General features: G+C 43.7%; 1 protein-coding gene across 1 annotated transcript in view; it reads right to left on the reverse strand.

Moving 5' to 3' along the window:
- The window catches only part of COL22A1 (collagen type XXII alpha 1 chain), a 395,576-nt gene extending 376,871 nt beyond the window's left edge, over positions 1–18,705 (reverse strand). The window contains exon 1 of the mRNA XM_056522812.1: positions 18,303–18,705. The gene's annotated coding sequence lies outside the window, so the exon portion shown is untranslated. The remainder of the gene's footprint in view (positions 1–18,302) is intronic.
- Between the last annotated feature and the right edge of the window lie 2,380 nt (positions 18,706–21,085).

The raw sequence follows: 21,085 nt of genomic DNA on the forward strand, positions 1-21,085 counted from the left end.
AGCTGGAGGCACCCTGGTTGGGAAACACTGCCATATATAAAGAGCGCAGATGTGAACAGAGCCTTAGTCTAAGTGACAGCCAAAAATGGTGGCCATCGTATTGTCATCTAGCTTTTGGCTCATATGACAACCAGATTAGTTGGGTGTATATATATATATATATGTATATATATATATATATATATATATATATATATATATATATATATATATAAGCTCCAAGTCTTCAGCTTCCCCATAGAGTCACATGATATCAGGACCTCGCTGCTTATGGATTTATACAGCTCCCCTTGAACTCAATGATAAATTCTGTCTTCAAAATGTTTATGAGCTCCTCCTAGTGGTAGTCAGTGGAAGTCAGAATTTTACAATGTAAGGCTGGGTTCACACCACGCGTTTGCAATAGAGTTGCCGTATCAGGTTTTTTTAATTAAAAAAAAAAATGGATTCCTCAAAACCTGACTAAACTGTATCGAAATGCGTGTACAAATTTTAATCCGTATACGGTTCGAAAAATGATGTCCGGTTGCATCCGTTTTTTAAGAAAAAAAGTATATGTTTTTAACTTTTCACTCCATTATGAATAAAGTTTCACTTGTTTGAAATTGTGCAAAGTCAAAAACTGTGCAAAGTCAAAAACCACATGGTGAAAACCGGATGGAACCGTACGCACATGCAGTTCTGTACGGTTCCCATTGACTCCCATGGACTTAAAAAAAAAAAAAAAGTATACTTTTAATTACAGTTTTTCACCCGGACCAAAAAACGTGGTTGTCTATTGTTTTGGGTACGGGGAAAAAAAACTGACAAAACCGTCCAGGATGCAAAATGGACACAACCTCGTTTGGCATACGGTTTTCAATGGAGAGTCAATGCATACGGTTTTCAATACGGTTCCGTACGGTTTTCAAATTGAAAAAAACGTATACGGGAACTGTATTGCAAAAACATGGTGTGAACCCAGCCTAAACACGGGGTGTTTTCCACACAGTGTGTCTCCATATGTCACAAAACTACAACTCCCAGCATGCCTTTGGCTACATGGTAAAATTCTGACTTCCACTGACTACCACTAGGAGGAGCTCATTAGCTTTTTGAAGACAGATGTATCATTGAGTTCAATGGGAGCTGTATAAATCCCATAAGCAGCGAGGTCCTGATATCATGTGAGTCTATGGCAGTGTTAGGGGGAAGCAGAAGATTTATAGCTTAAAGGGGTACTCTGGTGGAAAACTTTTTTTTTTTTTTTTAATTAACTGGTGCCAGAAAGTTAAACAGATTTGTAAATTACTTCTATTAATAAATCTTAATCCTTCCAGTACTTATTAGCTGCTAAATACTACAGCAGAAATTCTTTTCTTTTTGGAACACAGTGCTCTCTGCTGACATCATGAGCACAGTGCTCTCTGCTGACATCTCTGTCCATTTTAGAAACTGTCTAGAGCAGCATATGTTTGCTATGGGGATTTTCTCCTACTCTGGACAGTTCCTAAAATGGACAGAGATGTCAGCAGAGAGCACTGTGCTCGTGATGTCAGCAGAGAGCACTGTGCTCGTGATGTCAGCAGAGAGCTCTGTGTTTTCTACGGAAAATAATTTCCTCTGTAGTATTCAGCAGCTAATAAGTACAGGAAGGATTAAGATTTTTTAATAGAAGTAATTTACAAATCTGTTTAACTTTCCGGCACCAGTTGATTTAAAAAAAAAAAAAGAAAAGAAAAGTTTTTCACTGGAGTACCCCTTTAAACAGATACATTTAAGGAGTTATCCAGGAATAGAAAAAAAAACAGCTCCACATCTGTTCCCAGGTTGTGTGTGGTATTACAACTTGGCTTCATTCACTTTAATGGAAACTCAACCAGCAGACAGGGAGCGGTTTTTGAAAGAAATTAGCTCTGTTTTTCGATTTCTGGATAACCCCTTTAAAGGAGTATTCCAGGAAAAAACTTTTTTTTTATATATATATATATATATATATATATATATATATATATATATATATCAACTGGTTCCAGAAAGTTAAACAGATTTGTAAACTACTTCTATTAAAAAATCTTAATCCTTTCAGTACTTATGAGATTCTGAAGTTAAGGTTGTTCTTTTCTGTCTAAGTAATCTCTGATGACACGTGTCTCGGGAAACGCCCAGTTTAGAAGCAAATCCCCATAGCAAACCTCTTCTAAACTGGGCGGTTCCCGAGACACGTGTCATCAGAGATTACTTAGACAGAAAAGAACAACCTAAACTTCAGAAGCTCATAAGTACTGAAAGGATTAAGATTTTTTAATAGAAGTAATTTACAAATCTGTTTAACTTTCTGGAGCCAGTTGATATATATAAAAATGTTTTTTCCTGGATAACCCCTTTAAGACCTTGCCTCGTCCCATCTACCACACCGCAGCATTATTACTTCAGTCACCAGGTTTTTCTTTTATTGCACTTTCTATACTTCACCCCTCTGGTATTTACAATCCCTTGTTACAGATGGGACCCACCTGCTCAGACGTCTGTGACCCACCTGGTGGAATTCCAATGGGGTTTAGGTAATTCAAGGTTTACAAAGTCATAGGTGGGTGTAGAAGGTCATGGTCTGAGACCCCAGTGAGAAATACTGCCTTCTATTGGGAAAGTTAAACCAACCAAGTATTCCTTAAAGGGGTACTCCACTGGAAAACATATATTTTTTATAGTCAACTGGTGCCAGAAAGTTAAACAGATTTGTAAATTATTTCTATTAAAAAAAATCTACCCTTCCGGTACTTTTTAGTAGCTGTATGCTACAGAGGAAAATTCTTTTCTTTCTTTTTTCTCTCTGCTGACACCTGATGCCCGTATCAGGAACTGTCCAGAGCAGGAGAAAATCCCCATAGCAAACCTATGCTGCTCTGGACACAGTTCCTGACACGGACCAGAGTTGTCAGCAGAGAGCACTGTGGACAAGATAAAAATGAAATTCAAAAAGAAAAGAATTTCCTCTGTAGCATACAGCTGCTAAAAAGTACTGGAAGGGTAAAGATTTTTTTTTAATAGAAATTGTTAACAAAACTTTTTCTGGCATCAGTTGATTAAAAAAAATAAAAATAAATGTTTCCACCGAAGTACCCCTTTAAGTAGAACTACAAATAAAACTAATGCATAAAACAATGTTTTTCCAACCAGGGTGCCTACAGCTGTTGCAAAACTACAACTCCCAGAATGCCCGGACAGCCTTTGGCTGTCCGGGCATTCTGGGAGTTGTAGTTTTGCAACAGCTGGAGGCACCCTGGCTGGGAAGTACTGGCATGAAAGCTCTATTTGGGCCTTGGGCCTTAACTAATGCATAAAACAATGTTTTTCCAACCAGGGTGCCTCCAGCTGTTGCAAAACTACAACTCCCAGAATGCCCGGACAGCCTTTGGCTGTCCGGGCATTCTGGGAGTTGTAGTTTTGCAACAGCTGGAGGCACCCTGGCTGGGAAGTACTGGCATGAAAGCTCTATTTGGGCCTTATTTCTGTATGACAATGTAAAAAAAATCCCCATGATAACACTTCCTGTCCTGTGTGCAGGTAGTGTTGTCATGGGGACATTCTTTGGCTCAAAATCATCAAGATAACTCTTCCTGTCCTGTTGTCAGTGAGGTTACTCTAGTTATGGGGGCAAAAAGATTACAATATTCTCAAGACGACACTTCCTGTTCTGTGCTTTGGCCGTTCAGTGTTATCATAGGGACATTGCTTACATTGAGATCCCCTAAGATAGCCCTACATGTTTTGTGCTCTGCCAGTTCAGTCGTAGGGATATTGTTAAGATCTAAATTGATAAGATAACACTTCTTGTCCTGCATTCTGCCCATTCATTGTTGTCATAGGGACATTGCTTGGATAAAGATTCCTAGGGTAGCAGGGTTTTCCTAATCTGCCTTAGCAATCTTCCCCCTAGCACACTTAACCAAAAAAAACCTTAACCTCTTAAGGACTCAGGGTTTTTCCGTTTTTGCACTTTCGTTTTTTCCTCCTTACCTTTTAAAAATCATAACCCTTTCAATTTTCCACCTAAAAATCCATATTATGGCTTATTTTTTGCGTCCCCAATTCTACTTTGCAGTGACATTAGTCATTTTACCCAAAAATGCACGGCGAAACGGAAAAAAAATCATTGTGCGACAAAATCGAAAAAAAAAAACATTTTGTAAATTTTGGGGGCTTCCGTTTCTACGCAGTGCATATTTCGGTAAAAATTACACCTTATCATTATTCTGTAGGTCCATACGGTTAAAATGATCCCCTACTTATATAGGTTTGATTTTGTCGCACTTCTGGAAAAAATCATAACTACATGCAGGAAAATTTATACGTTTAAAAATGTCATCTTCTGACCCCTATAACTTTTTTATTTTTCCACATACAGGGCGGTATAAGGACTCATTTTTTGCACCATGATCTGAAGTTTTTATCGGTATGATTTTTGTTTTAATCGGACTTTTTGATCGTACGCCATTGACCGTGCGGTTTAATTAATTATATATTTTTATAGTTCGGACATTTACGCACGCAGCGATACCACATATGTTTATTTTTATTTTTTTTACACTGTTTTATTTTTTTTATGGGAAAAGGGAGGTGATTCAAACTTTTATTAGGGAAGGGGTTAAATGACCTTTATTAACACTTTTTTTTTAACATTTTTTTTGCAGTGTTATAGGTCCCATAGGGACCTATAAAACCTCACACACTGATCTCTCATGTTGATCATTGTTATCCCTTAGGGACATATAACACTGCACACACTGATCTCTTATACTGATCATTGTTATCCCATAGGGACCTATAACACTGCACACACTGATCTCTTATACTGATCATTATTATCCCATAGGGACCTATAACACTGCACACACTGATCTCTTATACTGATCATTGTTATCCCATAGGGACCTATAACACTGCACACACTGATCATTGTTATCCCATAGGGACCTATAACACTGCACACACTGATCTCTTATACTGATCATTGTTATCCCATAGGGACCTATAACACTGCACACACTGATCATTGTTATCCCATAGGGACCTATAACACTGCACACACTGATCTCCTATGCTGATCACTGGCGTGTATTAACACACCTGTGATCAGTGTTATCGGCGCTTGACTGCTCCTGCCTGGATCTCAGGCACGGAGCAGTCATTCGCCGATCGGACACCGAGGAGGCAGGTAAGGGCCCTTCGGGTGTCCTGTCAGCTGTTCGGGATGCCGCGATTTCACCGCGGCGGTCCCGAACAGCCCGACTGAGCAGCCGGGTCACTTTCAGTTTCACTTTAGAAGCGGCGGTCAGCTTTGACCGCCGCTTCTAAAGGGTTAAAACCGCACATCGCCGCGATCGGCGATGTGTGGTATTAGTCGCGGGTCCCGGCCGTTGATGAGCGCCGGGACCGATGCGATATGATGCAGGATCGCGGCGCGATCCCGCTTCATATCGCGGGAGCCGGCACAGGACGTAAATATACGTTCTGCGTCGTTAAGGGGCTAAAGGAGTACTCCAGTGGAAAACTTTTTTTTTTTTCCTTAAATCAACTGGTGCCAGAAAGTTAAACAGATTTGTAAATCACTTCTATGTAAAAATCTTTACCCTTCCAGTACTTTTTAGCAGCTGTATGCTACAGAGGAAATTCTTTTATTTTTGAATTTCTTTTTTGTCTTGTCCACAGTGCTCTGTGGACAAGACAAAAAAAAATTTCAAAAAGAAAAGAATTTCCTCTGTAGCATACAGCTGCTAAAAAGTACTATAAGTACTTTAATATAATTCATTACAAATCTGTTTAAAGGGGTACTCCGGTGGAAAACTTTTTTTTTTTTTTTAATCAACTGGTGCCAGAAAGATAAACAGATTTGTAAATTTCTTCTATTAAAAAAATCTTAATCCTTCCAGTACTTTTTAGGGGCTGTATACTACAGAGGAAATGCTTTTCTTTTTGGATTTCTCTTCTGTCACGACCACTGCTCTCTGCTGTCCATTTTAGGAACTGTCCAGAGCAGCATATGTTTGCTATAGGGATTTTCTCCTGCTCTGGACAGTTCCTAAAATGGACAGCAGAAGTCAGCAGAGAGCAGTGGTCGTGACAGAAGAGAAATCCAAAAAGAAAAGCATTTCCTCTGTAGTATACAGCCCCTAAAATGTACTGGAAGGATTAAGATTTTTTTAATAGAAGAAATTTACAAATCTGTTCATCTTTCTGGCACCAATTGATTAAAAAAAAAAAAAAAAAAAAAAAAAAAAAGGTTTCCACGGGAGTACCCCTTTAAACAGATTTATAATGAATTATATTAAAGTACTTATAGTACTTTTTAGCAGCTGTATGCTACAGAGGAAATAATTTTATTTTTGAAATTTTTTTTGGTCTTGTCCACAGAGCACTGTAAGTAATTTACAAATCTGTTTAAAGGGGTTAACCAGGAAAAAAAACATATATATTCATATATATATATATATATATATATATATATATATATATATATATAGTAAATTTGAGGAGCCGTATTAGTCCAGTAGTGCAGATGAAAATCAAAAAATGTTGCAGTATCTTGTAATAACCTTTTTTTATTGGACTAAGAATTTTGTAGAAGCTTTCGGGATTCCTCCCTTTATCAAGTCCAAAGCAAATCTAAGCTCACAAGCTATCAACTGGCTCCAGAAAGATTTGTAAATTACTTCTATTAAAAAATCCTAATCCTTTCAGTACTTATGAGCTGCTGAAGTTGAGTTGTTCTTTTCTGTCTAAGTGCTCTCTGATGACACCTGTCTCGGGAACTGTCCTGAGTAGAAGCAAATCCCCATAGCAAACCTCTTCTACTCTGTGCAGTTCCCGAGACAAGCAGAGATGTCAGCAGAGAGCACTGTTGCCAGACAGAAAAGAACAACTCAACTTCAGCAGCTGATAACTATTGGAAGGATTAAGGATTTTTTTATAGAAGTAATGTACAAATCTGTTTAACTTTCTGGAGACAGTTGATCTAAAAAAAAAAAAAAAAAAAAAAAAAAAGGGTTTTCCTGGAATACCCCTTTAAGGCTGGGTCCACACTACGTTTTGTCCCATACGGGAGCGCATACGGCAGGAGGGAGCTAAAAGCTTGCGCTCCCGTATGTGACCGTATGCGCTCCCGTATGCCATTCACTTCAATGAGCCGACCGGAGTGAAACGTTCGGTCCGGTCGGCTCATTTTTGCGCCGTATGCGCTTTTACAACCGGACCTAAAACTGTGGTCAACCACGGTTTTAGGTCCGGTTGTAAAAGCGCATACGGCGCAAAAATGAGCCGACCGGACCGAACGTTTCACTCCGATCGGCTCATTGAAGTGAATGGCATACGGGAGCGCATACGGTCACATACGGGAGCGCAAGCTTTTAGCTCCCTCCTGCCGTATGCGCTCCCGTATGGGACAAAACGTAGTGTGGACCCAGCCTAACTTTCTGGCACCAGTTGATTAAAATTTTGTGTGACCAGCTGTGACCAAAAGCTCCGCCTCCCCAGGCCTGCTCGCAGCTGCAATTTTATCAGTACCATTATTATTTTGATGGGACTTTTTGATCACTTTTTATAAATTTTTTGATGGTATATGAAGTGGCCAAAAATATGTAATTCTGGACATTTACGCACGCAACGATAACAACAAATGTTTATGTTTATTTAAATCCATTTTATTAGAAATAGGGAAAAGGAGAGTGATTCAAACTTTTATTAGGGAAGGGACTTATCACAATTATGAACTTTATCTTTTTACACATTTTTTTCTATATTTTTTTAGTTCCCATAGGAGACTATTACATTAAATCTTATGATTGCATACACTGAACATTGCTGTGCCATAGAAGCCTGCCATGGCACAGCATTGATCAGTGTTACCAGCGTTCCATAATTTCTCGCATTTGATCACGGCGTCTTAAAGATTAAAGGGGTACTCCGCTGCTCAGCGTTTGGGACAAACTGTTCCGAACGCTGGAGCCGGCAGCTCGTGATGTCATAGCCCCGCCCATTCACGATGTCACGCCTCGCCCCCCTCAATGCAAGTCTATGGGAGGGGGCGTGACGGTCGTCACGCCCCCTCCCATAGATTTGCATTGAGGGGGTGGGGCGTGACATCATGAGGGAGCGGGGCTATGACGTCACAAGCTCCCAGCGTCGGCTCCAGCGCTCGGAACAGTTTGTTCCAAACGCTAAGCAGCGGAGTACCCCTTTTATGCCAGACATCGGCCTGATCAGCAATGTCCAGCATTAGCCATGGGTCCTGGCTGTTGATAGCAGCCGGGACCCGCCAGTAATGAAGCCTGCTCAGCTCCTGTGCACGCTTCAAACTGCGGAAGCGGTTGCAGGGTGCACATTTGCGTCCTTCAGGGGTTAGGCAATATAAGCTAAATTTTAGTCACCAGTATTGTTTCATATTGTTTGGGTAGGCCCCTCTGCCCCCATTATGGAGACAACTATTAACAGAGGGGCCGACCCAAACTGTATGGGGGCAACTGTTAAAAGAGGGGCCTACCCAAACTTTATAGGGGCCCCATATAGTTTGGGTAGGTTCCCAAGTTCAAGTTACCCCCATATAGTTGTTGTAGGCCCCTCTCAAAGAAGGAGCCTACAACTACATGGGGGCAAGTTTTGCCAAAAAAAGGCCTACAAAAACTTGCCCCCATATAGTTGTTGTAGATCCTCTCTGCTGATAATTGTTGCCCCCATATAGTTGTTGTAGCCCCTCTCTGCTGATAATTGTTGCCCCCATATAGTTGTTGTAGCCCCTCTCTGCTGATAATTGTTGCCCCCATATAGTTGTTGTAGCCCCTCTCTGCTGATAATTGTTGTCCCCATATAGTTGTTGTAGCCCCTCTCTGCTGATAATTGTTGCCCCCATATAGTTGTTGTAGCCCCTCTCTGCTGATAATTGTTGCCCCCATATAGTTGTTGTAGCCCCTCTCTGCTGATAATTGTTGCCCCCATATAGTTGTTGTAGCCCCTCTCTGCTGATAATTGTTGCCCCCATATAGTCGTTGTAGCCCCTCTCTGCTGACAATTGTTGCCCCCATATAGTTGTTGTAGCCCCTCTCTGCTGATAATTGTTGCCCCCATATAGTTGTTGTAGCCCCTCTCTGCTGATAATTGTTGCCCCCATATAGTCGTTGTAGCCCCTCTCTGCTGACAATTGTTGCCCCCATATAGTTGTTGTAGCCCCTCTCTGCTGATAATTGTTGCCCCCATATAGTTGTTGTAGCCCCTCTGTGCTGATAATTGTTGCCCCCATATAGTTGTTGTAGCCCCTCTCTGCTGATAATTGTTACCCCCATATAGTTGTTGTAGCCCCTCTCTGCTGATAATTGTTGCCCCCATATAATTGTAGGCCTCAGCCCTTGCCCCTCAGACTGCAGGCCCCACCATATAGTTCTGCCCCCCCCCCCCCCCCCCCTTCTGTAGCCGGGAGACCACTGCACCTGGACACACCGCTACTGTGGTCACGTGACCGTAGGTGCTGGCGTTAGCGTGCAGAGCGCAGCGGACGTACCACCCGGCGACCACTGCAGCTGTCTTAAAGTGACAGCGCCCGCCAGCCCCGGAGGTACGTGCTGTGCCGCTGCAGACTTCACTGACTGACTGACAATCTGTGACTGACTGAATGACTGACTGTACAGATTACAGTCAGTCAGTCAGTGTGTAATGTGCGGGCCTCAGCGGTCAGTGAGTGACAAACACTCACTGACACTGAAAAAAAAAAAATAGCTGGAACCGGCCAGGCCCCCTGGAGTCCGGGCCCCTTACAGGAGTATTGGTTGTACCCCTCTGATGGCGGCCCTGAGTTCAGAGTTATCATAGGTACAATAGTCAATTCCTATCTAGCTTCAGAAGGTTGATTGTGAAGTTGTGTAGAATTTATTGGATACACACAATGATAGCCATGGACCCTCTGAAGTAGTATATATAACTACTATATATCCTGATCTCAAAAAGATAGCAGTAGGAGTATACAGATAGAGCCGGAGGGGAGGTATATAAATAATTTATATTAAAATCCCATAGAGATAGCAGCAGCCGTATACAGATAGAGCTGGGGGAGGTGTATAACTACTATATATTCTGATCCCATAGAGATAGCAGCAGCAGTATACAGATAGAGCTGGAGGGGAGGTTTATATCCTGATCACATAGAGATAGCACCAGCAGTATACAGCTAGAGCTGGACAGGAGTTGTATAACTACTATTTATGCTGATCCTATAGAGATAGTAGCAGCAGTATACAGAGAGAGCTGGAGGGGAAGTGTATAACTGCTATATATACTGAACCCATAGAGATAGCAGCAGTATACAAATAGAGCTGGAGGGGGAGGTATATAACTACTATATATATATATATACTGGTGTGTAACTACTATATAGATTGATCTCATGGAGATAGCAGCAACAGTATACATATAGAGCTGGATGAGAGGTATATAGCACATATATATATATATATATATATATATATATATATATCCTAATCCCATAGAGATAGCAGCAGCAGTATAGAGCTAAAGCTGGATGGGAGGTGTATAACTACTATTTCTACTGATCCTATAGAGATAACAGCAGCAGTATACAGAGAATTGGAGGGGAGGTGTATAACTACTATATTCTGAACCCATAGAGATAGCAGCAGTATACAGATAGAGCTGGAGGGAAGGTGTATAACTACTACATATCCTGAACCCATAGAGATAGCAGCAGTATACAAATAGAGCTGGAGGGGAGGTGTATAACTACTATATATACACTGATCCCATAGAGATAGCAGCAGCAGTATACAGATAGAGCTGGAGGGGAGGTGTATAACTACTATATATCCTGATCTCATAGAGAAGATAGCAGCAGTATAGAGATAGAGTTGGAGGGGAGGTGCATAACTGTTACATACCCTGATCTCATAGAGATAGCAGCAGTATAGAGATAGAGTTGGAGGGGAGGTGTATAACTATTATATATCCTGATCTCATAGAGATAGCAGCAGTATACAGATAAAACTGGGAGGGGAGGGGTCTGAGAGCTAGCAGGAGATATCTGATAGATGATGATGTCATCCTGTAGTTCAGAGGAAGTCAATATGACACAATTAACACTGTGCTTTTCTGTGTGTCAGGCTGGAGATCACGTGACCCAGTTACAGATGCTGTATGACCAGCGATGGTGAATGTGCATGATATGGACAAAACCAAAACCTGGAGTGCTTCTTTAATGGTAACTTACAGCACCGGGAGGAACCGTCCCTTTAAGTACCATGTAATGAGAGATGCCTCCAGTCCTCCTCATGAATTATTTCGTCCAGATACATTTCTGTCTCGGTATTTATGAAGAGAAGAATAATGGGGGGGGGGGGGGGGGATCCTGGCTTTCGCTAATTGATGCCGTATTGCGCCATTGTTCTAGCGGTAATGAAGATTAACATCCGGGCCGCTCCATCCTTCTTCTTAACAACTTTTAATTAAAAAAAATCCCATCCTTCATAATATACATCACAGAGATCCTCACGACAGGAGGAAAATAAACATCTATCATCTCCGAGAGAAACGTTACAATCCGCTCCATCCAAATCACATGGAACAAATGGATCGATCCGTCTCCATTTGGCGGCATCCTACACGCATTCGGCACGTGGATCATTTGGGCACATGTTAAAGGAGTAGTCCAGTGCTGAAAAACGTATCCCCTATCCTAAGGATAGAACATTAAGTTTCAGATTATTCTGAACCCATAGAGATAGCAGCAGTATAGAGATAGAGTTGGAGGGGAGGTGTATAACTACTATATATACACTGATCCCATAGAGATAGCAGCAGCAGTATACAGATAGAGCTGGGTACATGTTAAAGGAGTAGTCCAGTGCTGAAAAACCTATCCCCTATCCTAAGGATAGAGCATAAGTTTCAGATCATTCTGAACCAATAGAGATAGCAGCAGTATAGAGATAGAGCTGGAGGGGAGGTGTATAACTACTATATATACACTGATCCCATAGAGATAGCAGCAGCAGTATACAGATAGAGCTGGGCACACGTTAAAGGAGATATCCAGTGCTGAAAAACGTATCCTCTATCCTAAGGATAGGGCATAAGTTTCAGATCGCGGGGGGTCCGACCGCTGGGGCCCCCCGCGATCTCCTGTACGGGGCCCCGACTCGCTGTCCAGATAGCGGGTGTCGATGACCGCACGAAGCAGTGGCTGACACCCCCCCTCAATACATCGCTATGGCAGAGCCGGAGATTGCCTTCGGCAATCTCCGGTTCTGCCATAGCGATGTATTGAGGGGGGTGTGTCAGCCGCCATTTCGAGCAGTGGTCGACACCCGCTATCTGGACAGTGAGCCGGCGATAAGCTTTTCAGCAATGGACTACCCCTTTAATTAAATTGTGAAGGAGCAGAAAAAAAGGTTGGGGCGCTCTCTAGTGGATGATGGGGGCGTGGTGAAATTGTCAAGAACCACTGCACTCTGGGGGGGGGGGGGGGTGATGTCCCGCCGAGGTTATCAACAGGGACAGCACCTCACCTGGCGAGTGGAAAGTGGAAAGTAATAGCGGCAGATGTGCTGCTCAAGACCGCCTGTCCGTGACCGCGAGGGGGTACGGAAATATTGTAACCAGGAAAAGGAGAGTAGAAAATGGGGTCACTAGACGAGCGCTACTGCTAGAATAAAAGGATGTGGAACGCCAATAAAGCACAGGACAGTTTATTATGGTTTAGAACAAACGGACAACGCGTTTCGGCATCAGCATGTGCCTTCTTCAGGTCCATAAAATAAATGATTTTGGCGTCCTGAAGCCTTTGGTGTGCTGTGTTGGCGACAAACGGACAGCGCGTTTCGGCACCAGCATGTGCCTTCTTCAGGTCCATAAAATAAATTATTTTGGTGTCCTGAAGCCTATGGTGTGCTGTGGTGGCGACAAATGGACAACGCGCTTCGGCACCAGCGTGTGCCTTCTTCAGGTCCATAAAATAAATGATTTCGGCGTCCTGAAGCCTATGGTGTTCTGTGGTGGCGACCACAGCACACCATAGGCTTCAGGACGCCGAAATCATTTATTTTATGGACCTGAAGAAGGCACATGCTGGTGCCGAAACGCGTTGTCCGTTTGTTCTAAACCGTAATAAACTGTCCTGTGCTTTATTGGCGTTCCGCATCCTTTTATTCTAGCAGTAGCGCTCGTCTAGTACCCTCATTTTCTACTCTCCTTTTTCTGGTTCCTTTAATTAAAGGGGTATTCCAGGACAAAACTATTTTTATATATCAACTGGCTGCGGAAAGTTAAACAGATTTGTAAATTACTTCTATTAAAAAATCTTAATCCTTCCAATAGTTATTAGCTTCTGAAGTTGAGTTGCTGTTTTCTGTCTAACTGCTTTCTGATTACTCACGTTTCGGGAGCTGTGCAGTTCCTATGGGGATATTTTCCCATCATGCACAGCTCCCGGGACATGACATCATCATTGAGCAGTTAGACAGAAAACTTCAGAAGCTAATAACTATTGGAAGGATTAAGATTTTTTTTATAGAAGTAATTTACAAATCTGTTTAACTTTCCGGAGCCAGTTGATATATAAAAAAAAAGGTTTTGTCTGGAATACCCCTGTAAGGGATGAGGAAATTGTTTTGGATTTGTAGGAAGATCCTGTTCTGTGCTGATCTCATTGCTATCAGGGGTGCCGAAACTTATGCAATCACCTTCTCATGGCAAAGAATAACCCCATGAAGTCAGGGAAAAGGCGCCTCGTGCAAAGGTAACAGGGGATGAGTTCAGAGAGGGAATAGAGAGGACTGTGCAGCTGTAACCGTATAACCCCACAGTTCTGTATAACCCCATAGTTCTGTCTATGATCATAGAGATGATTGCAGGGAGGGGATAGAGAGGACTGTGCAGGTGTAACTACATGGTCACGCAGTTCTATCTACGATCATAGAGATGATTGCAGAAAAAGGGATAGAGATGACTGTGCAACTGTTACTGTATGACCACACAGTTTTCTCTGGGATCATACAGATGAATGCAGGGAGGGGATAGAGAGGACTGTCCTGCTGTAACTCTATGGACACAGTTCTTTCTATGATCATATAAATGAGTGCAGGGAGGGGATAGAGAGGACTGTGCAGCTGTAACTCTTTGAACACAGTTCTTTCTAGTATCATAGAGATGAGTGCCGGGAGGGGATAGAGAGGACTGTGCAGCTGTAATTGTATGACCACATGGTTTTATGATTATAGAGAAGAGTGCAGGGAGGGGACAGAGAGGACTGTCCTGCTGCAACTCTATGGACACAGTTCTTTCTATGATCATAGAGATGAATGCAGGGAAGGGGTAGAGAGGACTGTCCTGCTGTAACTCTATGGACACAGTTCTCTCTGTGATCATAAAGAAGAAAGCAGGGAGGGGGTAGAGAGGACTGTGCAGCTGTAACTCTTTGAACACAGTTCTTTCTAGTATCATAGAGATGAGTGTCGGGAGGGGATAGAGAGGACTGTGCAGCTGTAACTCTTTGAACACAGTTTTTTCTAGTATTATAGAGATGAGTGTCGGGAGGGGATAGAGAGGACTGTGCAGCTGTAACTGTATGGACACAGTTCTTTTAATGATCATAGCGATGAGTGAAGGGAGGGGATAGAGAGGACTGTGCAGCTGTAACTCTATGAACACAGTTCTCTCTATGATCATAGAGATGAATGCAGGGAGGGGATAGAGAGGACTGTGCAGCTGTAACTGTATGACCACATGGTTTTATGATCATAGAGATGAGTGCAGGGAGGGGATAGAGAGGACTGTGCAGCTGTAACTCTATGGACACAGTTCTCTCTATGATCATAGAGATGAATGCAGGGAGGGGATAGAGAGGACTGTGCAGCTGTATCTATACGACCACACAGTTTTCTCTATTTATGGCCATTATACAGGCTGTCAGAGGAGGCGGTCACTTTAGCCAAATTGCTAATAACAGCCCTCCCTTAATTCTCCTACACAGCTGTGAATGATTCTTCTAAAAACAACAGCACCCCTGCCTACATGTTGGAGAACATTTCTATAGTTACTGCGTGTCACTATTATGTAGGCACTGTATGGCAGTATAATAGGAAATGGTGTACGTTGTTACGCCGAGCGCTCCGGGTCCCTGCTCCTCCCCGGAGCGCTCACGGCGTCTCTCTCCCCGCAGCGCCCCGGTCGGTCCCGCTGACCGGGAGCGCTGCACTGACATGGCCGTCGGGGATGCGATTCGCACAGCGGGACGTGCCCGCTCGCGAATCGCATCCCAAGTCACTTACCCGTCCCGGTCCCCTGCTGTCATGTGCTGGCGCGCGCGGCTCCGCTCTCTAGGGCACGCGCGCGCCGGCTCTCTGAGACTTAAAGGGCCAGTGCACCAATGATTGGTGCCTGGCCCAATTAGCTTAATTGGCTTCCACCTGCTCCCTGGCTATATCTGCTCACTGCCCCTGCACTCCCTTGCCGGATCTTGTTGCCTTGTGCCAGAGAAAGCATTTAGTGTTGTCCAAGCCTGTGTTACCTGAACTCTTGCTATCCATCTTGACTACGAACCTTGCCGCCTGCCCCGACCTTCTGCTACGTCTGACCTTGCCTCTGCCTAGTCCTTCTGTCCCACGCCTTCTCAGCAGTCAGCGAGGTTGAGCCGTTGCTAGTGGATACGACCTGGTTGCTACTGCCGCAGCAAGAACATCCCGCTTTGCGGCGGGCTCTGGTGAACACCAGTAGCCTCTTAGAACCGGTCCACCAGCACGGTCCACGCCAATCCCTCGCTGACACAGTGGATCCACAACCTGTAAGCCGAATCGTGACAGTAGATCCGGCCATGGATCCCGCTGAGGTGCCGCTGCCAAGTCTCGCTGACCTTCCCACGGTGGTCGCTCAGCAATCGCAGCAGATTGCCCAACAAGGACAGCAGCTGTCGCAGTTGACCGCCATGTTACAGCAACTTCTGCCTCTTCTACAGCAGCAACCATCTCCTCCGCCAGCTCCTGCACCTCCTCCGCAGCGAGTGGCCGCTCCTAGCCTCCGCTTGTCCCTGCCGGACAAATTTGATGGGGACTCTAGACTCTGCCGTGGATTTTTGTCTCAATGTTCCCTGCATATGGAGATGTTGTCGGACTTGTTTCCTACAGAACGGTCTAAGGTGGCGTTCGTAGTGAGCCTTCTTTCAGGAAAGGCCTTGTCTTGGGCCACACCGCTCTGGGACCGCAATGATCCTGCCACAGCCACAGTCCAGTCCTTCTTCGCTGAAGTCCGTAGTGTCTTCGAGGAACCAGCCCGAGCTTCTTCTGCCGAGACTGCCCTGCTGAACCTGGTCCAGGGTAATTCTTCAGTGGGCGAGTACGCCATCCAATTTCGTACTCTTGCTTCCGAATTATCATGGAATAACGAGGCTCTCTGCGCGGCCTTTAAAAAAGGCCTATCCAGTAGCATCAAGGATGTGCTGGCCGCACGAGAGATTCCTGCCAACCTGCAAGAACTTATCCATTTGGCCACACGCATTGACATGCGTGTTTCTGAGAGACATCAGGAGCTCCGCCAGGAAAAAGACTTAGATCTCTGGGCACCTCTCCCACAGCATCCTTTGCAATCTACGCCTGGGCCTCCCGCCGAGGAGGCCATGCAAGTGGATCGGTCTCGCCTGACCCAGGAAGAGAGGAATCGCCGTAGGGAAGAAAATCTTTGTCTGTACTGTGCCAGTACCGAGCATTTCTTGGTGGATTGCCCTATTCGTCCTCCACGTCTGGGAAACGCACGCACCCAGCTCACGTGGGTGTGGCGTCTCTTGGTTCAAAGTCTGCTTCTCCACGTCTCACGGTGCACGTGCGGATTTCTCCTTCAGCCAACTCCTCCCTCTCAGCCGTGGCCTGCTTGGACTCTGGTGCCTCTGGGAATTTTATTTTGGATTCTTTGGTGAATAAATTGTGCATCCCGGTGACCCGTCTCGTCAAGCCGCTCTACATTTCTGCGGTCAACGGAGTTAGATTGGATTGCACCGTGCGTTACCGCACAAAACCCCTCGTAATGTGCATTGGACCCCACCACGAAAGGATTGAATTTTTCGTCCTCCCCAACTGCACCTCTGAGGTCCTCCTCGGTCTGCCATGGCTCCAGCTTCATTCTCCCACCCTTGACTGGACCACCGGGGAGATCAAGAACTGGGACTCTGCTTGCCACAAGAGATGCCTCTCCCCCCCTCCCAGTCCCGTCAGGCAAGCCTCAGTGCCTCCTCATGGCCCCCGTCCTTGTGTCACCCTGCCCCGTGCCAAGCTTCACCCTCTGCCCTCCCTCCCCATTCCCACTCCTGCTGTACTGCCTGCCTTTGAGGAAACCCTCCATTCACTCCCGGTGTCCTCGTCCCAGGTAAAGCAGTTGTCGGACAAAAAAAGGGGGAGACCTAAGGGGGGGGTACTGTTACGCCGAGCGCTCCGGGTCCCTGCTCCTCCCCGGAGCGCTCACGGCGTCTCTCTCCCTGCAGCGCCCCGGTCAGTCCCGCTGACCGAGAGCGCTGCACTGACATGGCCGTCGGGGATGCGATTCGCACAGCAGGACGCGCCCGCTCGCGAATCGCATCCCAAGTCACTTACCCGTCCCGGTCCCCTGCTGTCATGTGCTGGCGCGCGCGGCTCCGCTCTCTAGGGCGCGCGCGCGCCGGCTCTCTGAGACTTAAAGGGCCAGTGCACCAATGATTGGTGCCTGGCCCAATTAGCTTAATTGGCTTCCACCTGCTCCCTGGCTATATCTGCTCACTGCCCCTGCACTCCCTTGCCGGATCTTGTTGCCTTGTGCCAGAGAAAGCATTTAGTGTTGTCCAAGCCTGTGTTACCTGAACTCTTGCTATCCATCTTGACTACGAACCTTGCCGCCTGCCCCGACCTTCTGCTACGTCTGACCTTGCCTCTGCCTAGTCCTTCTGTCCCACGCCTTCTCAGCAGTCAGTGAGGTTGAGCCGTTGCTAGTGGATACGACCTGGTTGCTACTGCCGCAGCAAGACCATCCCGCTTTGCGGCGGGCTCTGGTGAACACCAGTAGCCTCTTAGAACCGGTCCACCAGCACGGTCCACGCCAATCCCTCGCTGACACAGTGGATCCACAACCTGTAAGCCGAATCGTGACATACGTGGTATACAATTTATTTTTCTTGTCTAAAAAACGGCTCCTTGTCCATAGATTGTACAGGATTGAGCTGCAATTCCAGTTGAAACCTATGGACATAAGTGGCGCTGTTTAGTAATAGTAAAAAAAATAAAAGGCTCTTTTGAAGAAATAATTATACCGACCATCATCTCCACGTTTCTTACAGCCATCTTGTCCAGGAGTAATCTTCTTCTTCCTCTTCTTCTCTTAGACTTTGCATAATCTCCGATGCTGGAATGCGCGTGACGTTGTGTGGAGTATTGGATTTGTCCCCCCTCGTAATAGTCTAATCCACTCGTAAGCCCCACATCAAAGTGTCTTTGTACAACTCCACATTCTGAATGGTTTCTACCAATTATTCGGCCGATTATTCATTTACACATGGATCTGCATTAAGCCGAGCGGTAATAGGGTTATGGCCGGAGACATTCAATGAATTCTGCTCCACAACAATGGAAAGGATCTGACTGGTTACAAATGTATCGCGCGCCCCTCACTTCTTGGGGAGGACACAAATGTATCAAGAATCCTGGACGCCGACATGTTCCACCACATCACCCAACCTGACAGTACTGGACCCAAAATAACACCCACCAAAGAAAATCAGAGCATAGAGTATATTGAGCCTTATTTGTGCCCCCTACTGTTCACAAGTGGTTACTGTCACATTATAATGTTTTTTTAATTGTTGATTCTCTTTTGGGAAATACATTGTATCAGTGCTGTAGCCTTATGTGCGGCCACTGAACCCCCATCCCAGACCGACCACATCTTCTTGGTCATACAAAAACTGGGAAGAGAATCACAGGTATTACTAAGGGGTTTATGTCAGTTCCAAAGTATAGCAAAGTTTGACTGCTGTACAGATAGATAGATATGAGATAGATAGATAGATATGAGATAGATAGATAGATATGAGATAGATAGATAGATACGAGATAGATAGATAGATAGATATGAGATAGATAGATATGAGATAGATAGATATGAGATAGATAGATAGATATGAGATAGATAGATATGAGATAGATAGATAGATAAGAGATAGATAGATAGATAGATAGATAGATAGATATGAGATAGATAGATAGATATGAGAGATAGATAAGAGATAGATAGATAGATAGATATGAGATAGATAGATAGATAGATATGAGATAGATAGATAAGAGATAGATAGATAGATATGAGATAGATAGATAGATAAGAGATAGATAGATAGATAGATAGATATGAGATAGATAAGAGATAGATAGATAGATAGATATGAGATAGATAGATAGATAGATACAGATAGATATGAGATAGATGATAGATAGATATGAGATAGATAGATAGATAGATATGAGATAGATATGAGATAGATAGATAGATAGATAGATAGATAGATATGAGATAGATAGGAGATAGATAGATATGAGATAGATGATAGATAGATAGATAGATAGATAGATATGAGATAGATAGATAGATATGAGATAGATAGGAGATAGATAGATATGAGATAGATGATAGATAGATAGATAGATAGATAGATATGAGATAGATGACAGATAGATATGAGATAGATGATAGATAGATAGATATGAGATAGATGATAGATAGATATGAGATAGATGATAGATAGATAGATAGATAGATATGAGATAGATAGATAGAGAGATATGAGATAGATGATAGATATGAGATAGATAGATGGATATGAGATAGATATGAGCTATAGATAGATAGATATGAGATAGATAGATATAAGATAATGAGATAGATAGATAGATATAAGATTGATGGATAGATATGAGATAATGAGATAGATAGATATGAGATAGATAGATGGATATGAGATAGATAGATATGAGCTATAGATAGATAGATAGATAGATAGATATGAGATAATGAGATAGATAGATATGAGATAGATAGATAATCCAAAAAGTCGCAGCACACCCAGGTAACATATGGTGCAAAAAAGTGAGCTTTATTGGCCCATGTTATACAACGTTTCAATGGTATCACACCATCTTTGTCAAGCATGACAAAGATGGTGTGATACCATCGAAACGTTGTATAACATGGGCCAATAAAGCTCACTTTTTTGCACCATATGTTACCTGGGTGTGCTGTGACTTTTTGGATTATCTATCGATGGACACGGTCTGCGACTGGGACGATAGTCATCGCTTGCACCCCTATCTACTTCATATGATCTATTGAGGTTGTGCTGCCTACCTTTGTGCTTTTAGATAGATAGACAGATATGAGATAGATTGATAGAAATGAGATAGATAGATAGATATGAGATAGATAAATATCCAAAGTTGAGAAACAGCACTACCAGAAATGCATAGGGGTAGGTGCCAGCAAACAGAACAGTCTTGGTCCAGGACTCTTGAAATACAAAAAGAAAATATTGGCAGCACTCAAGGTAAGGTAATGGTGAAAAAAGTGTAGCTTTATTCCATCCCAAGAAAGCGACATTTCAGCTCACTCATTTTCAAGCTTTTCTAGATAGATAGATATATATGAGATAGATAGATAGACATGAGATAGATAGATAGATAGATAATACAACCAAAGAATAAATTGGCCAGCACTATTGATCCAAACTATTGTAAAAACCTGGCTTGCAGGTGCAGGCTGCTGGGCTAAATATACAGCAACAGGAGAATACAGCAGCACACTGCTAGCACAAGGATATAGATGAAATATGAGTATATAGATAAAACATTTGTATATAGATAGAACATGAAAAGCTATACAGCTGTAATGCAAAAAATGAAGATATGAAATTATGAGGTATCTTAGCTTGCAAATTTGGCGTGGTGGGACGGTCCAAGCTATTTGGCGCCAAATTTGCAAGCTAAGTACCTCATAATTTCATAGTTTCATATCTTCATTTTTTGCATTACAGCTGTATAGCTTTTCATGT

This window comes from Hyla sarda, chromosome 5 (assembly GCF_029499605.1).
Source record: "Hyla sarda isolate aHylSar1 chromosome 5, aHylSar1.hap1, whole genome shotgun sequence".
Taxonomy (NCBI): Eukaryota; Metazoa; Chordata; class Amphibia; order Anura; family Hylidae; genus Hyla; species Hyla sarda.